At 43.2% G+C, this 9,444-nt stretch overlaps 1 non-coding gene across 1 annotated transcript; it reads right to left on the bottom strand.

Annotated features, from left to right (window-relative positions):
* Positions 1 to 3,975: 3,975 nt before the first annotated feature.
* On the bottom strand, positions 3,976 to 4,047 carry TRNAC-ACA. Its single transcript has one exon. It is a non-coding gene; the product is annotated as a tRNA-Cys (tRNA).
* Positions 4,048 to 9,444: the final 5,397 nt, after the last annotated feature.

The raw sequence follows: 9,444 nt of genomic DNA, 5'->3' as shown, positions 1-9,444 counted from the left end.
TCCAAGCTTGCCAAGGCCTAGAATCTAGAAATCATGAAGATCAAGTCAATTATCCCAGCAGTCAGAACTCAGAAGGAACCTCAAGGTTCTTTCCTACTCTTTCTGAGAATGACAAACGTTCACCAGAAGAGCATAGACCGTAGACACTTGTATAACTTGTACAATTAAAATAGTCATGCTGAGTCTAAAATGGAGGTTGAAGTCCTATTACTTTCTATTCTCTATAACTTTTAAGTATGGAGAGAACACTGCTGGAATAATTCCATTACATCTGTTCCCATCTCTTGGCATTTGCTGTCAATGAAGAACACGCTTTAGTTGGCACAGTGCACATAAGTTTGGAGGGGGAAGGTAATTCCCTTTCCAGAACGATCATGACTGACATAGATCTATATGATTACACTGTTGTCTTTACTATAAGGTGACTTCAGGAAGTAGGGCTATCTCCTTAAGTCATGAATTAAATACCCTCCCCATTCCTTCATCATCTGTTTCTCAAAGGAATTATTAGGTGAAAATAAATAGCTACTTGGAGGGCAACATTTTTGAAGAATCACGACCCAAAAGACATTTTGACTGAACCAAATTCTGACCATATATGCAATGGAAGAGTTCCCACTGCAGATCCAAATCTCAAGTAACAGCTTGTCAGTCCTCTCAGATAGTATTGACTTGAAGTCCCCTAGGATGGGCTGGGTACCCAAGTGAACACACTGGTAATCCATTTCATAAGAGGATTATGACTTAACCAAATGATGAGCCATAAACATTTCTGTAGAATGTGATGACATAAGTCTGTCCCACTCCTTCAGAAAGTTTAGCCAGTGAAACTCAGTTCAGTGGCCAGAACAAGAGTTATTTGGTTTTCATGAGATCTTCATGACTGAGTATGGGTCTGGAAATGGCATTCCTTCAGGTAGGAATATCTTAAAATCTCTTAAATGTGTCCTAATGGGAAGAGTAACCAATTTGTAAATGATGGCGCTTTTAAAGAAATTAAGCTTACAAATTCCAAATGCATGCAGTAACTCTAAGTTAACAAAATAGCGTCTAGCAAAATCCACTGGGGACCCGCTTTAATGAATAGAGGGATTAATTTTAATTAGTATATTAGTTGTTTGCTTATAAATGGCTGTAACACTCTAACTCATAAATTCCGAATTAGCATAATCCAAATACATTTTTGTTGTAAAGGATTCTCTAGTATCTAATTCAACAAACTTTTATTGAGAATCAACTCTATACTAGTCTCTGTGGTAGATATTACAGATGTAACGATTAATCAGACATAGTCTTTGCCTCAAGAAGTTGACAGTATAGTGAGGAAGGATGTAGCTAAATTATTATATAATGTGATAAATGCTGTTTCTGTGATAAACAGCATGCTTTCAGAGGACAAGGGAGGATGATATTAAAGCTACATAAAGAATGCATAAAATATTTCACAGGAGAAATAATATTGAACTTGGGCCTTAAAGACTAAGACCTCACCAAACAGAGAAGAGGCAGAAATGTACCATAGTCCAGACTAAACATGAACAAAGGGATGATGTGAAAAAATGAGGCATCTTTGTGCAATGACTGCAGCAAAGGAAGCCTTGGAGGAAGGCAGGAGATGAGCCTGGAAAGAAATGTGAAGCAGACCATGAATGCCTTTGAATCTCTTTGGAGTTGGGACTTTACCTTATAAACAATGAGAAGTTAGAAAGAGTTGGAAGACAGAGAGCAATTGGAACAGATTCCCATGCATGGAAATAATAACTCAATCAGAGGTTCCCACTGCTTCAGAGAGAATTAAGAGTTTTTTGTGGTAAGAAAGCAACATGAAAGAGTCCATTTCAGCTTTCAACTTCTAAAATAATAGTGAAAGGCACTGCTTTTAATTTTCAAGAACCAAGGTTTTGAGAAGGGGGAAAAATTTTTTTTGCATATCAAAAGGCAAAGCCAGGATAGAGCTGGCAGAATGTGTGAGAACACAGTAGAGAATTACTAATTACGGCTTAGTCTCTGAATCACTATCTCCACCACCCAGATGGCTTAAGACCGATAACTCACTAGTCCCATATAACATACGTTCATCAATCTAGAGTCTTTCTGAGATGATGATTAAAATAGTAAGGACAAGGTAATCGGGTCCAATCTAGAAGTGTTAATATTCCTATAGGGCAATTGAAAAGTTTGTCTAAACAAACTGAGAAGAGAATAGAACAGAGGTTGAAGAAAGAACACTGTTGCCCAGATAGGCGTTCTACAAAATTTGTAGGGTGTAGAGGGACCAACGAGGCTCCCTGGACTTGAAGGACCACTTGGAGAAGTGGGACGCAACCTGGAGAGAGAACCCAGCCTCCAGCTGAGTACCTCCAGGGGCCAGGGCCAGGGAACTTTGAGGAAGCTAATCCTGCCTTCCCTGATTGTCTCCATCTGAGTGGGCATCACCAGTTTTGCTTGCCCCATGGGGCTGTTTCAGCTGTCACTCAAGGACATCTCTTTAATAACTGCCTGCACTTGGACAGCAATGGAACTTGCTGAGGCCTTTAGACTGCTCAATTCAGCCAAATCCCACTATGTGGAACAGCCCCCTTCTTCAAAAGTCTAGGACACTTGTAGGCCTCAAGGAAGTGACTCCATAGAAGAGAAAGTAACTTCATACCCTGACTCAAAGGAGACTGGAGGGAGTGGAGATCGAATGAGTCCAGCTTGAAATTTCATCTCAGCTATATGCAGATGACACCACCCTTATGGCAGAAAGTGAAGAGGAACTAAAAAGCCTCATGTCAATCTATGCCAAAACCAATACAGAATTGTAAAGTAAAAATTAAAAATAAATAAATTAATTTAAAAAAATTAAAAAAAAAAAAAAAAAAGAAAGTGAAAGAGGAGAGTTAAAAAGTTGGCTTAAAGCTCAACATTCAGAAAACTAAGATCATGGCATCTGGTCCCATCACTTCATGGAAAATAGATGGGGAAACAGTGGAAACAGTGTCAGACTTTATTTTTGGGGGCTCCAAAATCACTGCAGATGGTGACTGCAGCCATGAAATTAAAAGACACCTACTCCTTGGAAGGAAAGTTATGACCAACCTACATAGCATATTGAAAAGCAGAGACATTACTTTGCCAACAAAGGTCCATCTAGTCAAGGCTATGGTTTTTCCAGTGGTCATGTATGGATGTGAGAGTTGGACTGTGAAGAAAGCTGAGTGCCAAAGAATTGATGCTTTTGAACTGTGGTGCTGGTGAAGACTCTTGAAAGTCCCTTGGACTGCAAGGAGATCCAACCAGTCCATTCTAAAGGAGATCAGCCCTGGGATTTCTTTGGAAGGACTGATGCTAAAGCTGAAACTTCAGTACTTTGGCCACCTCATGCAAAGAGTTGACTCATTGGAAAAGACTCTGATGCTGGAAGGGATTGGGGACAGGAGGAAAAGGTGACGACAGAGGATGAGATGGCTGGATGGCATCACGGACTCAATGGACGTGAGTCTGAGTGAACTCCGGGAGATGGTGATGGACAGGGAGGCCTGGCGTGCTGTGATTCATGGGGTCGCAAAGAGTCAGACACAACTGAGTGACTGAACTGAGCTGAACAGCACTGGAGAAACCCATTCCTGCATAAAGCACGTGAGTGTGTTTCAAGATATATCCACCTATAACCCTGCCTTCAGTAGAATTTTTGTAACCCCATAAAGAACTTTATTTGCCTCCACATAAGAGACTGGACTTCTGACTTCAATCCTTGAGAAGCCACCTGCGGATACTGCCACTCCTCTGGTTTTCATGGAAAAAGCAGGAGGGATCTTGAGGAAAGCTTTATGCCATTCAGGTAGTCACATGAAATGAAGTGAAATGAAGTCATTTAGTCATGTCCAACTCTTTGAGACCCCATGGACTGTATAGCCTACAACGCTCCTCTGTCCATGGGATTTTCCAGGCAAGAGTACTGGAGTGGGTTGCCATTTCCTTCTCCAGAGGATCTTCCCAACCCAGGGATTGAACCTGGGTCTCCTGCATTGTAGGCAGACGCTTTACCATCTGAGCCACCAGGGAAGTCTTTAGGTAGTCACATACCTCTAAGCAATTGATAAAAATCACACAGAACATGTAAAGACAGTTCTTTGCACTCATGAGTCATGGATATTTGAAAACATCCATTCTTCATGTTCAGTCCTAAAGGCCACTAACTCCCTAGCAAAGGTTCAAGCAACTAGGAGTACAAAGTCCTAACCTAGTTTAATGGATGAATCAGGACACAAATATACACATTGATTCTTCACCAGATTTCTTTATTTCCACCAAGATGAAGGAATACATTGAAGGCTGATAGTAGTAATTTTCAGATTTATAAAATGGCTGCCCAGTGCTGTTGGCAGGAGATATGCACGGAATACCCAGATTTTCTTCTTATTTGTTTTTCATGTACAAATGCCAACTAAAAGGGAAAATAAAGACACAAACCATGACCTCTGCTCTGCCCTCTTGGACTGTAGCATCCTGCAGAATCCCTCAAATTAAAATCTAAGGATGATGATTTTATAGGCACCCTGATATCCAAGGCATACAGGGAAACTACAACCTAAGGGGAAAATTCTTTTTTGCTTCCAAAATGGGACATGGATTGTGTGTAAGAAAACAACTTAGGAACCAACTAAATAACTCTTGACCTTTCTGGAGGTTGGCTAGGAAGAATAAAGCATCTAAAGTTTAAAAAAAAAGAAAAGTGGTATGATCCTACAGGAATTATTATAGTGTATGCCAAGTTGCTTCAGTTGTATCCAACTCTTTGTGACCCTACAGACTGTAGCCCACCATGCTCCTCTGTCCATGGGATTCTCTAGGCAGGAATATTGGAGTGGGTTGCCATGCCTTCCTCCAGGGCATCTTCCAGACTCAGGGATCGAATCTAGGTCTCATGTCTCCTGCCTTGGCAGGAGGGTTCTTCACCACTAGCGACACCTTGGAAGCCCCTGACCACTGCATGATTTCTATTTATTTATTTTTTAATGCTTATTTCTTTATTTGGCTATATCAGGTCTTAACTGCAGCATGCAGGCTCTAGAGCTCAGAGGCACTGTGGCCTGGTTGGGTTTAGTTGCTCCATGGCATGTGGGATCTCAGCTCCTTAACCAGAGATTGAATCCACATCCCTTGCATTGCAAGGCAGATTCTTAACCACTGGACCACCAGGGAATTCCCAGGATAATCTTTTTTTTTAATTTATTTTTTATTTTACTTCACAATTCTGTATTGGTTTTGCCACACATCGACATGAATCCACCACGGGTGCACATGCATTCCCAGGATAATCTTTAAATCTATATCGTCATGTGGTCTAAAATCAACAATTCTCTAGTCCTACATATACAACTTTATTTTATATAAAACGGAAATTTAACATCTGAGCTATTGAACTATAGCCTCACACCACAAGTGGATTTCATCACAAATTGGGGAGAGAATCTCCAATTGCCCCCCAACTCCAGGAAAGGCATTGGGGGTTTTCCATCCACACCACCTGCATCTCCTCCAGATGTCCGAGGTCTTCAGTTTTGCTTTGTGGTGTTTGTGGATGTCCTGATCTTTAATGAGGGGCTTTTCCACATGGGAGTTTAGAAAGCCTGTATCTCTGATGTGGGGTCTTAACTGCTGCAAGACCAACAAAGGAAGGACAGACAGAGGTTGATGAGGTTAGAAAGCATGTAGATATTTCAAGGAAGTTCTTCCTACATGTGCTCGAGAAAAAATGAGTCGTGCACAGAGGAAGCAGGGGGCAGGTTGTAGGAAGAAGAGGCTGGATGCAAAGCAGTGCAAGGAAGAGAATCTTGAACAGGAGAGGCCCAAAAGCATGAGAGCACCTGTTAGATGCTGCAGGTTGAGGGCCCGAGACACTGAGGAAGGTGTAGGAGCGGAAGGGGTGGGTTAGGATGACTTTCAGGCTTTAGCTTGGGTGGCAATAGGCTGCGACATCATGTTCCAAAGTCAGAAACAACTGAGGAAGGAAGAAAACAATTTGAAATTCTGGCAACAAAGCCAGATTGTGTTAGGAAGATGGATGACTGTAATTTAAGGAAATAGAGGTTTGAATTACCTGTTCAAAAGTCAAGACATGAAGAGAAGGTGAGAGGTGTAACATACAACCTACTGCACACTGGACTCCACCAGCACTTCCCTGGTGGCTCCGACGGTAAAGCGTCTGCCTACAATGTGGGAGACCTGGGTTCGATCCCTGGGTTCAGAAGATCTCCTGGAGCAGAAGATGGCAGCCCACTTCAGTATTCTTGCCTGGAAAATCCCATGGACAGAGGAACCTGGTAGACTATAGTCCATGGGGTCGCAAAAGCTGGACATGACTGAGCGACTTCACTTGCACTGCACACTGAGAAATCTACTCTGGCGCCCATTGCAGCCGCTGATGGTTGGAGAGGCATGCTAAGATCCAGGAGATCCTTCATTAACCTCCCAAATTATGGCCCAACCCTCTCTTCTTATTGATGCAAGCAGGTTACACACACACACACACACTTTAGATTCGACAGATACTTTCTACTGCTGCAATTTTTCTTGTTCTACCTCCAGCAGAAAAAAAAAAGGAACTGAACACCATTCTCTGTAGAATTCTCCTCCTTGGAAATCAAAGTTAATTAACATTTACTGAACCTTTCCTGGACACATGGCACAATACCAAATTCCTAAAGGAAAACGAGGATGGCTGTGTAGGCGTGGTACTAAAAACACATCAGAGGAGAAGGAGCAAGCCAGTTTAACAGGTTAGAGCACTTTTCCATCCCATGGCTGTGAGACTCTGGCCTACCAGTAAACAAACCCACTCATAATAAAAAGCTTCTGCATGCATAAATACATGGTATTTAATTTCTTAAAATAAATTCATAAGCTCAAAGATTGAGCCATCTCTTATCACCTCCCTGCAAGTTGTAAAAAATATGCAAGTAAAATATATTTTAAAAATTGTCCACGCTAACGTCTACAAGCTCCATCAATTCTCACAGGCCATAGCACTGGGCAACGTTGTGTTTGCAGTTTCACCGTAAAGTATGACACATGTAAACTCGGATCCCACATTCACTGGCTTCTCTTTGCTTGTGATGCTGGTTCTTAATGCAGGCTGCCATTAGCATGATGAGGCACTTTAAAAAATACACATGCTTGGGCTGTTCATGCACAGACTTTGTATCTGTGGAAGCTGGACCCAGCTGATGATAGCTTGGTTCATCCCCAAGAGGATTCTAACATGCAACCCCACGCCATCGCCCATATCTCTAGGCATATCAGTCAAACCTGACTCCCATCAACTTTTTGAAATCCACTGATACCTCCAACTATTTCCTACAAACACTAGTCACTGAGACAATGGCTGGAGCGTTCCTGCTTCTTCCATTTCCCATAGGGCCCCCTGGGGCATCTACCCATTTTCCCTCCTTTCTACAGACTTCTCTCCCAGTTCCATTTCAAGCCAAGCAGGAAATAAACCTGTTTCTAAGACATGTTATCTTGGTGCCAGTCTATCTCAGCATTTCAGTTTATTGGCAAAGAATACTGTCATTGGAGTTACTGCTCAAGGAGTCCATTATGACAGGAAAAGACAAGGTTATTTAGTCCAACTCATCTAGGTTTGGGTGTGGGGTGTAAGGTGTGAAGTGATTATATACTTTGCATACGATTCAAAGACCTCCAATGTATTGTTGCGTGCGTGCATGCATGCTAAGTTGCTTCAGTCATGTCTGACTTTGTGACCATTTGGATTGTAGCCTTCCAGGTTCCCCTGTCCGTGGAATTCTCCAGGCAAGAATACTAGAGTGGGTAGCCCTTCCCTTCTCCAGGGGATCTTCCTGACCCAGGGATCGAACCCAGGTCTCCTGCATTGCAAGCAGATTCTTTACCATCTGACCCTCCGGGGATGCCCCCCAGTAAAACCTCCCTCCTAAAGTGTTAGGACCCAAACTGTCTGCCTTCTGCATGGAGACTTCCCTGGGGAAGGGTACCTCCCACTGCATTCCACTGGGTATACACCTTCACTCAGTGAGTGGCATCTAAGCCTGGTTTCTGTCCTATATTCTAAGGCTCTTGATAAATGAGGATTGTGTGGCTGAAAAAACAGGCTCAGCTCCTAAGGCAGTCACGTCCACCTCACTGGCACTCGGCATCCTTACAGCTCGTCCTGGAGGAAGCAGAGGAAGAGGAGCCAGACCTCGTGTCAGGAGGACCCCGGACGGGGGTGGAGGGGGGCGGCGTGGGGCTCACACACAGGGGCGTGAAGGGGCCCCTGCCTGCCTGTGACTCTGGTTCAGACACCAGGCTTGCAAAAGTCAACACCATCTCGGTAACAGGCATGGGAGACAGAAATAACAGAAGGGAGTTTCTGACGTCAACTCCTCGTTGGAGATTTTTTTCTTTCACTGAAATGGCCAAGTATCTTAACACCTGTAGACAGAGTCTGTCCTTACCTCACAGTAGGAAAGAATCATTTTCATAAGTTCCCCAAGACAGAGCTTGCTTTTCACGCCAGCGTCGCTCCTGAGGACCCCAGTGGTGCAAGCGGGACAGCACGTGTTCTCAGGGAGCAGACTTGATTTGGGTCTCCCAGTGATTTACAGAACTGGCTTCGGGGGACATGAGCAGAAAGTGAGGAGAGATGGACACGTATTAGGAACTATAATTTGAAAGCTGGAAAGGCCAATTAAGATGCTCTGCGTGAAATCTGAAAGGAAACCATTGCAAAAGAATAAAACTTTATTAAGCATCAGCCCTTCTGGGGCTTCTGCGCTCTTCCCCTCCTCCCCCCTCCATCTCTTTCATATCCATGAGTGTGTGCATACACGTGAGTGGGCACACACATGCACACGCACACACACACACACACACACACGCTGGAATGGATTTTATTCACTCTTATTTTCCAGATGATAAAACTAAAACCAGGCAGGCCGTGTCAAGGTCACAGCCAATAACTAGAGAGAGAAGCTTCTAACCTACCCGTGTGCAGATCTGTGTTATTCCTATTTGCAGAACTGCTCATACTTCCTCGGAGAGTCTGTTTCTTTCCCCCGAATCGAGCAGCTCACTGGCTCCCATGCCTAAACCAGGAAAAAAAAGAGTGCAGAGGTTAAGAAAGAAGGCTGTCGGGTCAGAGTGTTGAGCTCAGTTCCCAGTTCTACTATCATGCTGCGCAATCTTGGGCAAGTTACTTAATCCCTCCACCCTTCAGCTTCCTTATCTGTAAAATGGGAGTAATGAGGATGCCATGTGCTTCAGAAACTGTTATAAAGATTAAAGAAGACAATACAGGTAGAACATTGAGAACAGTTCCTGGCATTGTAGGCAAGACATCAACTTTTACTGGGGTAAGCCACTGTGACTTTGGAGTTGTCTGTTTCTGTAGTCACTATCATAACTGATGTAGTTCAACAAATATGTTAAATTAATTTTGAT

The sequence above is a fragment of the Oryx dammah genome, unplaced genomic scaffold (genome assembly GCF_014754425.2).
Source record: "Oryx dammah isolate SB20612 unplaced genomic scaffold, SCBI_Odam_1.1 HiC_scaffold_22, whole genome shotgun sequence".
Taxonomy (NCBI): Eukaryota; Metazoa; Chordata; class Mammalia; order Artiodactyla; family Bovidae; genus Oryx; species Oryx dammah.
This window is presented reverse-complemented; position numbering and strand designations above follow the sequence as displayed.